Source organism: Centruroides sculpturatus, unplaced genomic scaffold (genome assembly GCF_000671375.1).
Source record: "Centruroides sculpturatus isolate CEXI.00-Female unplaced genomic scaffold, Cexi_2.0 scaffold1434, whole genome shotgun sequence".
Taxonomy (NCBI): Eukaryota; Metazoa; Arthropoda; class Arachnida; order Scorpiones; family Buthidae; genus Centruroides; species Centruroides sculpturatus.
The window spans coordinates 131,089-147,216 of NW_019386435.1; the positions used below are offsets into that span (position 1 = coordinate 131,089).

A 16,128-nucleotide genomic window follows, 5' to 3' on the forward strand; every position below is an offset into this window, starting at 1 on the left:
ATGTCAATGATGTTTTAATTATATACAACAATATAAAGTTAAAATTAAAAAAATAGAAGAAATAATAAATAAAGTAGAACCTCGAAAACTCGGCCTAATGTGGACCGAAGGGTGGCCGAGTTTGTGAAAATGCCGGGTTATCGGGAATGGGGTTAAAAAATGATAAGTATGCATGTTTCCTCAGAAAATAGTGTACTGTACTTGTATGTATTGTTTGCTGAAAAATACAACAGAGAATAAACTGCCCAAATATCCTTAAACAAAGAAAAAGTACGTACTTTATGTACTACATGAAAATGAAAATTAATGAATACACTGTGTACAGTAATTTACCTGATAAGACAGACCTCAGAAAAATACTTTATGAGAGCTTTTATACTTTTATAAAGCTGCCTATAATGAAAATTAATTAACTAAGGATTTTTTTGCCCTGCCAAGGTGTGGCCGAGTTATCCGGAGTGCCGGGTTATTGAGAGCTGAGTTTTCGAGGTTCTACTGTAATATAGATACAAAAATACAATTTACAATCGAAGAAGAAAATAATGTTGACAACAGTGTACAGTACCTAGATGTCATAATCACGAGGAAAGAAAATAATCTAGAATTTGAGCCTTATAAGAAACCGTGTTCAATTGAAACTACAATAAGATATGACTTTAATATACCTATGTATATCAAAAAGAATGTTTTTCATATGGAGTATACAAAATAAAGCCAACTGAATAAAGTGGTGAATAATCTGCCAAGTGTTGAATAATGTCACCGTAGTGTGTCTGTAAAAAAGCAAGGTAAACTACAACACGGTTTCATCAGAATCAAATAAAAATTTTATTTTTTATTTTAGAAATTCTTTGTAATATGTTCATTTAAGTATGTGTCATAAAATTTCTATATCTCATTGTTTAACTGTAAAAAAAAACCATTAAAAAATCATTAAACTTCATGTTTTTGGATTTCTATTTTCAAGACAGAAGCCATATTTTGGTTACATAATTTATTTATATTTAAAACATCTAGCTAATGATTATTTAACTTAAACCATCTAACTAATTCTTACTTATAATTGATATAAAATTTAACATATAATTTAATAATCATGAATGTGTACAACTTCTATAAGCTACAGGAAAATATTTTTGCAAGGAAGAGTTGAAGATTTGGATAGGTCAGACACAAATTTGGCATCTAAATTTGCAGATTTCAAGTAAGAAAAGATTTCCTTGTATCAATAGTATTCAATAAGCAGAATTATTAGATATTTTATGAAAATAAAAATTTATTCCTGAAAACTTTAAATATGCTTTCAATAAATATATTAAATAAAACTTTTTAGATAATAATATTAATTAAAATTATGCATCAATATTTATGGAGAATTTAACCTCACACTTCTATAGATAAAATGCTATAGTTTTCTGACATAATATTGAATTTCTCTCATATTAATCAAACAGTTGGAAATTATGAGCTAGTTTTATGCTATAATTTATTTGTTAAATAAAAAGTTGCTATTTAATATATAGTTTTCAGAAATGCAGTTACAAAATAATAATATTTAAATTTAAAATATTTATTAGAATAGAAAAAAAATGCTGTATTTGTATAGTGCACAAGATAATTTCTATTATAACACCTGAAAAACAATTAGGTATTATGTATTGATAATTAATAGTACATGACAGACTTCCCCATAGTAAAGAATTTTATTATAACTGCACAGATCATTTATTATTTTAACAAGAAACAAATCTGTGAAAATGATCAATAATTACAAGTATTAATTATATGTATGATTATTAATGTAGTGAATATCAATGTGTAGTCTGAATATTTTGATGTATGACAACCCTTATTTACATCATAATTATCAGAATGGTACACCATTGTAAAACAAGCAGTGGTTGGTTGGTTGATTTTATTGGTACAAGAGTCACTTTAGTCATGCCATGTTATGAAACAAAAAATATGTCTGCTGTTTTCTAATCTAAAAACATACTTAATATGGTTTTACAATTGCTAATAACTTTTGAAAAGAAATGGATTTATTTCTCTTTTCAAAATATGTGGAAATAATATTTACATATTATAATGCATTTATGACATAAAAAGTTAGATATAAATGTGATAATTATACAAGAAAAATATTTGGGTTGTGATGCTGGGTTGTGGGTTGAAGAAATCAAATGATGAAATATAGAAAGTAAACAATATACTTATATGCTGCAGCTTACAGAGAATATAGTGAACAGTACATTTACTCTATAATTCAGGTTATGTTTTTCAAGTTACCATGACATAATATTTACTATATATTCTACATCAAAGACTTCAATAATGAAATTTGTTTCTAACAGTTAACAAAAAGTAACACACATACAAGTACTAATGCATAAAATCTTTATAATTCAGGTGCTTTTACTACAAAAATATGTATACTCTATAACCAATATCTGGCATGAAAACTCCAAAGATTTGGAGTTTTCACACTAGATATTGGTTACAGAGTATACATATTTATGTTTTATACAATCCAGTGTGGGAGAAATCTTTGGTGCTTTTACTAATTTGTTTGTTATCCATCTTGATATTTAGGGTTAGTTATTCTACTTCCAGCAAGCTTAATACCTTTTTTCTGAAGCTATGCATAAAAGCTTTACTCATCTTATAAGATGTGAAGATGAAAGTCAAATCATATAAACATGTCTTTATGATAATATTTAAGAAATATTTTACTTGCCAACTGTTTGCAATTTCAGTTATGTGTTAAAAATTGTTCAGAAAATGAAAACTGTTAAAAAAATGTTCTGAAAAAAGAATGAAAAGTTGGTCATTTCATTTTTTAAATTATCTCTGTCATTAGAAGTTGGTATTTTTAATTATAAACCAAATTATTTTCATTCTCATTAGTTTACTTTTTTCTCTATTTTTCACTCTTTTTGCCCTGTATACACTATAAAGGCCTGATTTAATCATACTCATCACTGTCAGACTCACAATAGCAGTGGTAGGGTGGTGAGGGACAGGGTCATATTCATAATCCATGAAAAATTCCTGTGATTTTTTGATTCATCTGGATTCATTCCTGGATCCCTCAGGATATCTTAACTGCTTCAGCCATCCAATTATCTCATCATAATCATAAAGAGGAAGAGGAAATTCTCCCAAGTTTATAGGTTTTCTTTTGCTCATCACTTTAAGTTTGTGTTATTTTCACATTGTATTTGTAATTTGTTATCCCGAAAGTTGGCAACATTATCTGAAAGATATATCATATTAATTATCTGCCTGCATTTTACTGAAAACATGAGACTCAAATTTAAAAATTGAGATGTATACATGAAAATTGGGATAAATTTATTATAAAGAATATACTGTATTTTTATGTATTCATTTTCATAATACATCAAACTAGACATTTGATATGTAAAATACATACTTATGAAAAAATGAATATTGGAAATCAACAAACTAAAATAAATAGTATAGGAAAAATTTTTTTAATATAAAACTTACACAGAATTTACACACAAAATCATTTTAAAAAAACATTAAAGAGAAAGCTCAATCAAACTTAACATCTTTATTTGACATCATTCTGTTAGCACATTATTTGTTTCTTTAGATTATCCATCAATCACTGGGATTTTAACAATAATCAAGAAGAAACACAAATTGCTTACCATAGACACATAGAGAAGAAAAAACTACATAGGGCATGTAGTTTTTCTTCTCTAAACTAAATGTAGTAGATAAAATATCAGCTAAATAAAAATCAGAAAATATTATAAATCTCTGAATCAAAATCAAGAACAGGAACAGATACATAGAAATAAATGAGACAAATTGATTCTTAATTTTTGTAATTTTATTATATGAATGAGAAAACTTGTCATTTATTTAGTGAATACAGTCAATTCTGCTTAATTGGAACACACTGAGACCTGTTTAATTTGTCATAATAAAGCTGCTGTTCCAACAAAGCAAATTTTAAGAGAACAGAGTAAATCTTAAATGAAAAATGGGTAAAAGACAAAACCGTTTATTGAAAAATATAAAGCTAGAACCAACCAATGCCGAATGCTATCAGGCTAAACATGGCCATATTACTAATTAAATTATGCAATCAATTTGGCACTAGAAGGAGGCATTAGGTGCCATCTCTTAATAACTTTAATAATTATAATTTTTAATTAATTTATTTAAATAATTTAGAACTATTGGAGGAAAAAATCAGTCCAGAGCGGGACTCGAATTTACAACTCCTGCTTACCGTGCAAATGTGTTGCCAGTTACGCTACCCAAACTTCCAGTCCAGGTAGCACAACTGAACTTGGGAGATGTTTACAGGTCATGAACTGAATGCATCCCAACCGGCATTATAATAACCGTCAATAGTTAACATAAGCTTATATATACTGGAAGACGAGATCAGACTGGAGGTTTGGGTAGCGTAACTGACAACACATCTGCATGGTAAGTAGGAGTTGTGAGTTCAAGACCTGCTCTGAGCCAATTTTTTTCTTCCAGTAGTTTAAATTATTTAAATTAATTAATTAAAAATTATAATTATTAAAGTTATTAAGAGATGGCGCCTAATGCCTTCCTCTAGTGCCAAATTGGTTGCATAATTTAATTAGTAATATAACCATGTCTAGCCCGATAGCATTCGGCATTGGCTGGTGTTTAGCTTTATAGTATATCGGGTTTAGCGATGCTGTTTGTTTATTTATTGAAAAATATAATTAATATTCAGTATTATGTACCATACATATGTGTAAATAAATTTAAGTTCAAAAACAACATATTAAAATATAATTAAACAAAAAAAGAACAATTATTTTTGCTGAAATTTATTGAGCATTTCTCGAATGCATTTCCTTTATACTTTGCAAGTGGATAAAATTGGAACAGGCATGCATCACAGAACTAGGAATCCTTCATTTCCATCTTGCATTATCATCGTAGTTCAGGAATAAATTTTCTGACTTCCAAGTCTTGATCAGGAGTATCATCTCCACCACTATCCTTATCTTCTTTACTTTTTAGGTGTTTTTCGAAAACAACTTGTTCAATAATTGCATTTATACAATATTCATTTTTATTGCTACATGAAAGATTTTTATCAATGTATAAAAATTCTCTGTGATACATCTAGAAACACCCCATGCTTGTGCTGCTACGTCCAAAATTATATGTAAGCATAAGCTATCACAATAAATCGGCAGTATATCCCAAATAAGCAAAGTAAATTTGCCTTATATTGTCTTTTTTGTTTTCATCTTTCATATGTGTCCCAAATAAATTGCAGTCCCAATGTACTGTTAACAAGAATGTACTGAATCAAAACTTCTTCCAAAACTTCAGACTATGAGGCATTTAATATTTTAATCTTGCAAGATTAAAATATTTTTAATTATATTTAACGCCTCATAGTCTGAAGTTTAGGAAGAAGTTTTGATTGAGATAACTGTTGGCGTGACATCCAACCCCAGTACTTAATACTCCTAACAAGAATGTACTGTATAAGTTATATAATGAAATACACTTTTCACACTTTTTCCAGCAACTCTTCTATTTATTAAAACAAGAGTTGTTGAAAAAAGTGTGAGAGATGTATTTTAATATAGACTTGTTCTATCTTTATTTCTGTACTGTAATTTAGGTAAATGACAGACACTTTCTCACTCATAAGTATTTATACCGGTAAGTGTAGAATATTTTAAGTATTTCAATTTTAATATATATTTAAAAACTTACCACAATATAATGAATTCCTGAAAGGTATTTTTCAATTTGATAATCCTGTAAAATAAAATTTAAAATTAAATATTGTAAAAACTTAATTATTAAGCTATAAATATTAGTAAAGATAAAGACATTACATATATATTGGTATACACTTACTAAAATCTTATATTACACTATTCTGATATAATTCATATAACAATTTAGCAATTATTCAAAACATTAATTATTAATAATAAATATTCATATTATTTTCAAATTAAAACATTACAGACTTCCATCTATCTATAGTCAATTGACATATCAGTACCCAAACTCACATTAACTTCCTAAAAAACATTTTCAAGCAAAAAGTAACATGTATAGTATATTCTTGCTTCAAAACTTTTACATCTATGACTCAAATTTTTTACCACTATTTATGAAATTCCATACAGTACTTAAATTTTTCATGACCATCTTGACATAATATTAGATCAAACTGTATTTTCAACAGTAGAATTTTAATTATGATGCTAATCCTATCAGATATCAGAGTTTAATTTATGATGCCTCATGTAATCATTATTTCAAATCAATCAATTGCAATATGCAAGACTGAAACTTTTGTGGTTTTCAGCTGTAACATATGATATTCCCTTTCCTCTGCAAAATAATTTTACTTATAAAACTATGAAACACTAAGCCATCAATTCATCATACAAGGAATTACCTGAAGCTTGTCTAGCTTATGTCCAAATCTAGCCATAAAACCTTCCCCACTCACTGGAAATGATGCAAATGAATTTAGGTTAAGGATATTCATTATAAATTTAATTTTAGCATTATTTAAATGTACAGAAACATATATATGTTGAAAGTGGTGTCTTTATACCTTGCATCTATGCATGTGTACACATAACCAATGTTCAGACTGACCTTATGTAAAATACTGATCTCAATAGCTACAATGCTTCTGAGAATGGTTTCCTTTACTTTGTCTATAGTTCTGGGATTGGTCTCATACACTTTCCCTTTTACATTCCTTACAAAATTTACCTAATTAATATTTTATAAAAATTCCCTACAAAATTTAGATCATTGGAATTTCATTTCATGGAGTTTGGGCTGGTTTTAAGTGGGATACCCTGTATAATTCATTTGAAACTTGGGATCAAATAACTGCATTATGAAATGTTGCAAAATGAAATTCATTAATAACTAGAGTATCTGCATTTATATTCAATTTATTAATTATTAGAACATTTATAACCTTAATAATGAAGTAAGTTGAAGTTCATAAGTCATTGTTTATTAGTGCTGAATAATAATAATAATAATTTTCTAAATGTCATGTTTTCTAGAACTATTTGTTTATGTAAACAACAAAATATATACATACATTAAAAACATCAAAAAATTTATCAAATAAATTTCATTAAGAAATATAAAATAAAAAAAATTAAAATGTATAGAATAAATACTAAAAATATCACTTTTGTAGCAATTTTTTCATGGCCAAACATCTACAAACTAGATTATATTTAGCTATAATCAAAATAATTATTAAATAATTAAATTATATAATTTCATTTAAATGTAGGTTGTTAGGTTACCAACTTCTGCTAAGATGAATCATAAATTAATTTTAATTTTGAATTAAATTAACTAATTTAGATTCTGAAAGAACAAACTGATCCAAACTGGGATTTTAGCCTAAAACTTCTGCTTTCCAGGCAGATTATTACTAGCTTTGTCTGAAAATATGAAGTTAAGCCATCACCTTCAAGCTAAGTTACATAAGATGATTATTTAATGTTGATTATGATCTTGCAGTGCCAATCAGACAAGATCTGGTAGTATAATTGTATAAATTACATGAATAAAATCAATAATAAAAATAAAAACAGGTATTTTATCATTTATAAAAATATATTTAATTTACATTGCTTTTGTATCATGCTTTTATACTAAATAAATTGATTTTAGGATCTCATAACCTGTAAAAGTCTCCATTCCAAGAACATGGTTGCTGACCATTATTCAAAACACAAGGTCATAAAATTTCACTTTCTTTTGTTCTTGTCACCTCAACTATGCACTGACATTGAACTCTTTCTGTTGAAAGCAACTACACTCCTTAAAATTAACCAACAAGGATCACAAGCATATGCAAATACAGTATAATAAGTATACGTAATCATGCTTTATATAAATATATAAGTTATATATTTTATATATTTATATTTAGTGATAATCTATTTCTAGAGTTCAGCTAACAGAAAATTGGAATTTTTTTGCTTATATTAATTTTTCCAGTGAACTATTGAATCAATACTTTATTTTAATTTCATAAAAATTATACTAATAAATATTTCTTCCTTTGATAATTATATTAAACAAATAAAAATTCTATTTACATTATAATATATATATATATTGTTATATTTAAAAGTTTATTTTTACTAAGTGGCTCTTCATACTTTTTGCATTAATTTAATTTTATGGTATTAAATAATATAATACTGTAGTTGTCTTTGTCCTTATATCACCTTGATTCAATTTAATTTGTAATTCTCTATGCCTCTTGTAAGAAAACTCTCAGGACTGAACTTAAACTTGTTGTGGCCCTAAGCTATAGCATAACAAGCCCTTCCCCTCCAAAACTTATATTAATTTTAATATTGAAGATAGATGAAATTAAATTTATAGAAAGAAAAATAACATATTTTTTAATAAAGATTTGAGAATTGAAGTCAATATAAAAGCATATAGAAATCTTGTTTAAAAGCTTGTTTTTAAACGAGCTTTTAAACAAGATTTCTATATGCTTTTACATGCATAAATACAAAAATAATCTTAACATAGGACAAAAGTATTTTACAAATAAACAGTATTTTTAATTCCTTTCAGCTACGTCACCTGATAAATGAATCATTCAGCATTCATTTTACTTTAAATACAAGAGTTCTGATTAGTTAAATTCAACTTTCACTTTCAACTTGACTTTTTTATACAGCTACACTTATGAAAACAAGACCAAAACAAGGATTATAAGTATTAAAAAAAGCTGAGTATCAAAATCATATATTTATGCAAGTCTGAGATCTCTAAAAGTGTAAGTTCTAAGGCCAAAAGCCTGGGTTACTTACACTTAAAATTGTTAGTGATTATAAATCCAATTTAAACTGTATATCTGGATATTGGAGATAAAGATTTTATCAAATTGAAAAGATATAAAATATTAAAAAACATGTTTTAAGTAATTTTTTTATTGTAGTAAGCCACATTTCATCAGATCTACAGTACACATGAAAACACTTTGAGTTTCTCAATAAAGCACTCACTAATTTCATCACATGCTTGATTGTTTTACATCTCATTTCTTTAAAATAAATTTTTATAATTAATCTTATTTAATGCATATTTCATCAAGACAAATTCTAATATAATTCAAGAATGACCATAACATACTTAAAAAGTAATTCATGTAAATCTTTAAATAACATGATATATTATAAGTAAGTTTTCCTATGAAAACTGTTATACGAAAGCTTTGATGAATGGATTTTTCCAAACATAATACCTGCTCAGAAAACTAATTTATCATTCATTTTAATTAATATAGTATATAGTTTAAATTTTAGTTTAAAATATCTCCCAAAAATTCATAAAACACAGCTCTATTGGAAAAATCACTTACATCAGTTAAAATAATAAAACTAAGGTACTTTTTGAGCTTCTTGGCTGATCATCACAGGTGCCAATTGCTAAAAATGACACAATAAAACAAAGACTGGAAATCAAATTTTGGATTTCCAGTCTTTTTAATTTCTAAAATTTGAAATTATTTCAAACTTCCACAAAATTCTAACACAAACAGGATGTTCATCTGTTCATATATGTATGAATTGCAAAGGCTCTATAATTCAAATTATACTTAAAATACTATATAAAAGATTACAAAAATTAAATTAAAATCTGATAGAATAAATGAAAATAGTTGTTTCAAATGATTTCAAACTTTTATGAATGTTTTTAAAATTGTAAATAAGAGCTATTTATACTGAATTTAATGTTTTTGACTTAAATTTTGGATTTTAATTGTCAATAAGGATTAATTAGCCACTGGTTACTCAGCTGAATTAATTAATTCACTGTTAGCAGCAGAAAAATTCACTTTTAATTGTCCATGACTAAAAATAGCCCATTAACCAGATTTAAAACATTAGCATTTTTTAAACTTTACCCACTATTAAAGGTGCATTGATTAATTCAGTTTTAATTGTCTGTAAATATTTGGATTATTTTATATTTTATTAACTCTGATAGAACAATTAGTGTGAAGTATGTACTTTATTCACATTTTTTAAAACAAAAATTAAAAATGCATACCTGAATAAAAATATCACTTTTGTAGCAATTTTTTCATGGCCAAACATCTACAAACTAGATTATATTTAGCTATAATCAAAATAATTATTAAATAATTAAATTATATAATTTCATTTAAATGTAGGTTGTTAGGTTACCAACTTCTGCTAAGATGAATCATAAATTAATTTTAATTTTGAATTAAATTAACTAATTTAGATTCTGAAAGAACAAACTGATCCAAACTGGGATTTTAGCCTAAAACTTCTGCTTTCCAGGCAGATTATTACTAGCTTTGTCTGAAAATATGAAGTTAAGCCATCACCTTCAAGCTAAGTTACATAAGATGATTATTTAATGTTGATTATGATCTTGCAGTGCCAATCAGACAAGATCTGGTAGTATAATTGTATAAATTACATGAATAAAATCAATAATAAAAATAAAAACAGGTATTTTATCATTTATAAAAATATATTTAATTTACATTGCTTTTGTATCATGCTTTTATACTAAATAAATTGATTTTAGGATCTCATAACCTGTAAAAGTATCCATTCCAAGAACATGGTTGCTGACCATTATTCAAAACACAAGGTCATAAAATTTCACTTTCTTTTGTTCTTGTCACCTCAACTATGCACTGACATTGAACTCTTTCTGTTGAAAGCAACTACACTCCTTAAAATTAACCAACAAGGATCACAAGCATATGCAAATACAGTATAATAAGTATACGTAATCATGCTTTATATAAATATATAAGTTATATATTTTATATATTTATATTTAGTGATAATCTATTTCTAGAGTTCAGCTAACAGAAAATTGGAATTTTTTTGCTTATNATTTTGATGATTTTATATGCACTTTTGCTTAAGAGTAAAAATGGGTACTTTAAGAAAGTTTTGTTTTAAACTGAACAACAAATGATAGAAATGATTTACCTAAGATAGGGCACCCAGTGCTGTTCTGCTGGACCCCTTAAACCACCAGTATAGAAACTATATTAATTTAAAAACAAGCTTTTAAATAAGATTTCTATATGCTTTTACATGCATAAATCCAAAAATAATCTTAACATAGAACAAAAGTATTTTACAAATAAACAGTATTTTTTAATTCCTTTCAGCTACATTACCTGATAAAACATTTCTGATAATATTTCTCATAATCAATTAATTAATTTGAGTTTAACTAATTAATTAGTCAATACGAAACATTAGCATATTAAAATCATACGAAGTGATTTACTTGTGAAAACATGAGCATGATGCATGAACAGAACAATTCTTTATTTTATAATAAAGCAGTCAAGCAAGGTATGTTTTACATTACATGTTATTCAAATTGACTGTGCAATCGTAAGATATTGAACAGTGTTCAGTCCCAAATGAATCATCATGTACAATATGGTTATGGTTAGCAACAATTTCATTCATTACAAGACTGACCCAAAATAGACAAATCAAAATGATGGAAAATGTAAAATGACACTCCAACCTATATAAATCAATGATAAATTATGATCAGAATCAAGTTCTAAGTTGTTTGTTCTTGGTAGTAGTGCACCCAATAATTGGAGTTTGAATTTGCAAGTTGTTAATTAACTATGCAGGTAATGAATGCTGAAAAGAAATAAATGTTGCAAAAGATTTTTTAAGAGAATCAACAACATATTTTAATATCAAAAACTGAAGAAGAGGTATGTCTAGAATTGCTATATACAGGACTGTCACCGTAATTCACTACTCAGTCCCGTATTACTATTTGTCCTGTTTTCTTTCTAACCTCTGCATGAGGTGACTGGCATGCGGCAGTGCCCCAGAAATAGAACATACTATTGCATATTCACATGTAAGAAACATCGATATTGGCAACACTGAGATTCTATTCAACCAGTTTATATATCTAAAAGATTATTTAGAGAAAAATAATACCAACCAAAACTATGAAAGCAACTATGAAATCAAGTATAGAAATGGCTGAAATTTTTTGCAGATACAAAGCATATTGATCAGAAGTCATGTCTAATAAAACTATGCGAATACCTATTTGTCATTCCAGCACACAATACAAATGTGGACAGAATATTTTCTGTAATGTCAATTCAATGACAAAAGAAACAGGTTGTCAGTAGAAAAAACTGAAGCAATTTTGATCTGTCATTATAATTTTAAAAAAACTTGTGCCCAATTTTATAATTATGTGAAAGAAGAAAATGATAAAATTAAGAAAGTAAAATCAACTTTAAAATATGTCTGAGCTAAAAAAGACTAGCCTTGCATCTTTTTTATTATTCTGTGTGTTCATTTTATTACATTGCTTAAACTTTATTGATTTTTTATCAGAGTAAAATAAACCATTACCTACCCACCTTTTTCATGTTTTATTTATTTAGCAGTTAAATAAATGTCCCATATCAATGCATGGCAGTTATGGCAACCCTAGGTATATCGACTGATGGTTGACGTTTGGTATCCGAGTACATGTATGAAAGAAAAACTAGAACTTCCAACACTTTCCTTACCTACTTCTAATGCAAAATGGATGCAGAAACATACTATAAATAATATAAGTTAGTTAATCATTAAATACATCATTAGACATAAAGGGTATAAAATTAAAAAGTTGAAACTAAAACTAAAGAAAAAAGTATTAATTTTTAAATTTAGTTTAAATCTTAGTAATAATTATACTATTCTAAAATATAATAAACTAGTTAAAAAATTAGGATACCCAACAATAACTAAAAAATTAAATTGGGAAAATAAATTATTAATTAATTATTCTAATTGTAATATTCTATCAAATGTAAAAAGGTCTAGATTACTGTGGTCCTAAAAAATTAATTATGAAAATTTAGTCCTTTATTCTGAATATATATTAACTAAAATAACACCAAACATTGGAAAGAACTTGAGACTTAAATTAAATAAATTTGGGGGTAATTTCTGTGTGTATGGATGTTAGTGTATGTGGGGGGGGGCATGATTTTGTTCACCCTGTTTGAAGCTTAATAATGCCTGTGCTTTTTTTGTCATATATTTCTGAAGTACTGCAGGAAATTTTATTTATTAGGGAGATTAATGCTATTAAATTTTGGTAGTTGAAGGTTGAGGAGATAATGGGAGTTGTGTGTATCTTGAGTAGGGTTGGACTTAATGACGATTTTACCTGTTAATAGCATTTACATTTTTTATAAAACCTATCCCTACTCTCAAAATTAAGCTTTTTGCCATTTTATAATAGTTAAAAATATGATATTTTGTTCAAAAACTTTTAATAACAGATGGTGCCACCAAATGTTGCTGGGAAAGTTAAGCAACTCTTTGCTGGATTTTTAAATGAGATATTACTAGGAGTCATGTTACAAGACCCTCACAGAAAAAAATAACTTTTCATGAAAATTTAATTGCAATTAAGTAGGAAATGATGCCATAAATAACAGGAAGATGAAATATGGAAATTTACTGTTCTAATATTGAAGAGGAAGGCAGTGGATAGGTTTGAATGGAGAATTCGTAGAGGTATTTTTGTCTTGTAGTGGACTGCCAATAGCTGATGATAATAAACATAATAATTCTGTATATATAAAATGCATAATTTCTCATCTATGTACTGTATATTGGACTAAATGCTCCAGTCAAAATCAAGTATAAATTATGGATTTATTCTTAAAAAGCACTAAAGACAAATCTAATATATTTTTTGATGTGCATCTTTTTATATGCAGCTTGCTAATCCAAACAATAATTAGTTTCAATTAACAAGAGTACACTGCATATGTTTTTCTTCTCTTTCTTCATTTTTTACAATTTAGTAAACATGTATTCAGTAATAATTTAATATCTGAAAACACAAATATCTAATTATTAATGTAATTTTTTAAGGATTAAAAATTCTGTGATGCAACAAGGTATATGTATAATTTTTAATTTAAATAACATATTAATTATATACTGTACTGCTTAAATATAGTTAATATATTAGATCATAATCCTATTTCTGTATTACTTAAATCAGCAACTCTCAACTTTTTTAAACTCAAAGACCAGTAAAATGTCTGAAAAAATTCTACAGCTTGTTAAGTTACATACATCTAATTTCTTTTAAACTTATGTGGATATTACCAATATCTGGAACATACTGTACCATTTTTAACATAAATATAAAAGCATGTTTTTAATAAATATAGAAACATAATTGGAAGTACAGTAATCTGTAATCTATTAAAAGTGAATCATCCCTGAACAAAGTTTTAATCTTTACTAAACTAATAAATATGATATTAATTATGTTACTACTTACTTCTAATTTAAGTCTGCCCGCAAACCACCCGTGCCATTATCACGGACCACAAGTTGAGAAAACACCGACTTAAATTTAATATAGTGGAAATATATGAAAATTAGTAAAGAATGTAACTAGTACAATTCAATATGATCCATGTATAATACTTTTGTAAACAATCTAAATCAAGACAATTTCAGCCAAGATGACATCAATTAAAGCGACAAAGGCTCTAGCCTTACCTGCACTATGTTCAAGAAGTTTTGGCATGTCCTAGCTCTCTAATTAAAGCATGGCATAACTTTTGTGTTCATTTTCTCATGACATCTGCAGCCACACAGTTTGATCTTATCTAGAGCTAAAGGAAAATAATTTTTTAACAAAATCCTATTTTTGGTCATTTCACTAATTATCATGGCCAAACAAACAAAAATACAAAAGAATTATTAATTTAATCTGTAGCATTTAGGAGATATAATCCCTGAAATCTGTTATTGGCATGCCAATAATATGAAAAACTTACACAATACTGTACTTGAACCATTGTGTTGCCGACTGTCAGCTGGATAAAAAAGTTCATTAGAATCATGTTTAGCAAATTCAACTATTTAATATACAAAAACATCCACTTTAACATTGTATTAAACTGTCATTCAACACAATTGTTTCTTTCACTAGAGGAAAACAGAATGCATAGTTATCATAACACCTGTTTAACCTTGTACGGTGTCACATAACTCACAACAATATTCACTAAAATTATTTATATAATATTCATATATAAATAATTCTTCTATTCGCAAATTTTCCTGTTTTTATTATTATTCAAGTAATTATACAGGTTAACTGAATTCTTCAACTGTTTTCAATAAATAATAGTAGTAATTGGATAACTTTTCATATACTGTACAGTACGTCATTGCACGCCATGTTGACCATACATGCAGAACATTCATTTCATTTCTTGCAATTACTCTCCTGTATAAGAGTTAAGTGACATTTCAGGTATCTCCTTAGACCTATAGTCAAGACCACGTGGAATTTATAATGTTACTAAACATAAAAATATGAGGAAACAAAAATCGATGGTTACCTCGTTAAAACCATCAATTTCACTAAACAGCTGTTCTCTGGTGTTACATTCTGCCATCTATTGATAAAATTTTGTATTAATTTAACAATGCTGTTATTGTTAATTTCATTTTGCAAGCTAAGCGCACCAATGCCAAATTTTTGTATCACAATATCTTCTTTTTGCACTACTTCTAATGAGATTGGGCACAATTTGAAACCGTATATCAAAATAAAAGGGTATAGTTAGCCACACTTTTGATAAGATGCCTAAAGAATACCCAAATTTATGGATGATTAAGAAGATAATAGTAGCCTTTGGTTATTTTATTGTCTTATTTGCACCATTTTATCTTGTTAAAATATAACTTTGTAACTATCTGCAGCGTGATTTCTCCATACAACGTTATCGAGTAAACAAGATTTTAAGAGTCAGATGAGAAACAACCCTCTATAAAAATTGATAACGTTGTGTGGTCCGACCCTTCTGACCTTTCGTCGATAGTTATCCAGACCTAGTAGCCAGATGGGATCAATAAAAACTTGTCAGATAGCTTAAAGATAGTAAAGTGTAGAGAGAAAGAGATGCACCTTGACCTCTGTTATTATAAAAGATCGATAATAGTCAGAAAATTGCACGCTTTTAAACTCGTGTTTCCTGGAAAA

General features: G+C 27.2%; 1 long non-coding RNA gene across 1 annotated transcript; it reads right to left on the bottom strand.

Annotated features, from left to right (window-relative positions):
• Positions 1-11,045: 11,045 nt before the first annotated feature.
• LOC111614958 lies at positions 11,046-15,510 on the bottom strand. Its single transcript, XR_002755013.1, has 5 exons — positions 14,915-15,510; positions 14,634-14,749; positions 14,410-14,477; positions 12,476-12,661; positions 11,046-11,102 (listed from the first exon to the last, which is right to left on the bottom strand). It is a non-coding gene; the product is annotated as an uncharacterized LOC111614958 (long non-coding RNA).
• Between the last annotated feature and the right edge of the window lie 618 nt (positions 15,511-16,128).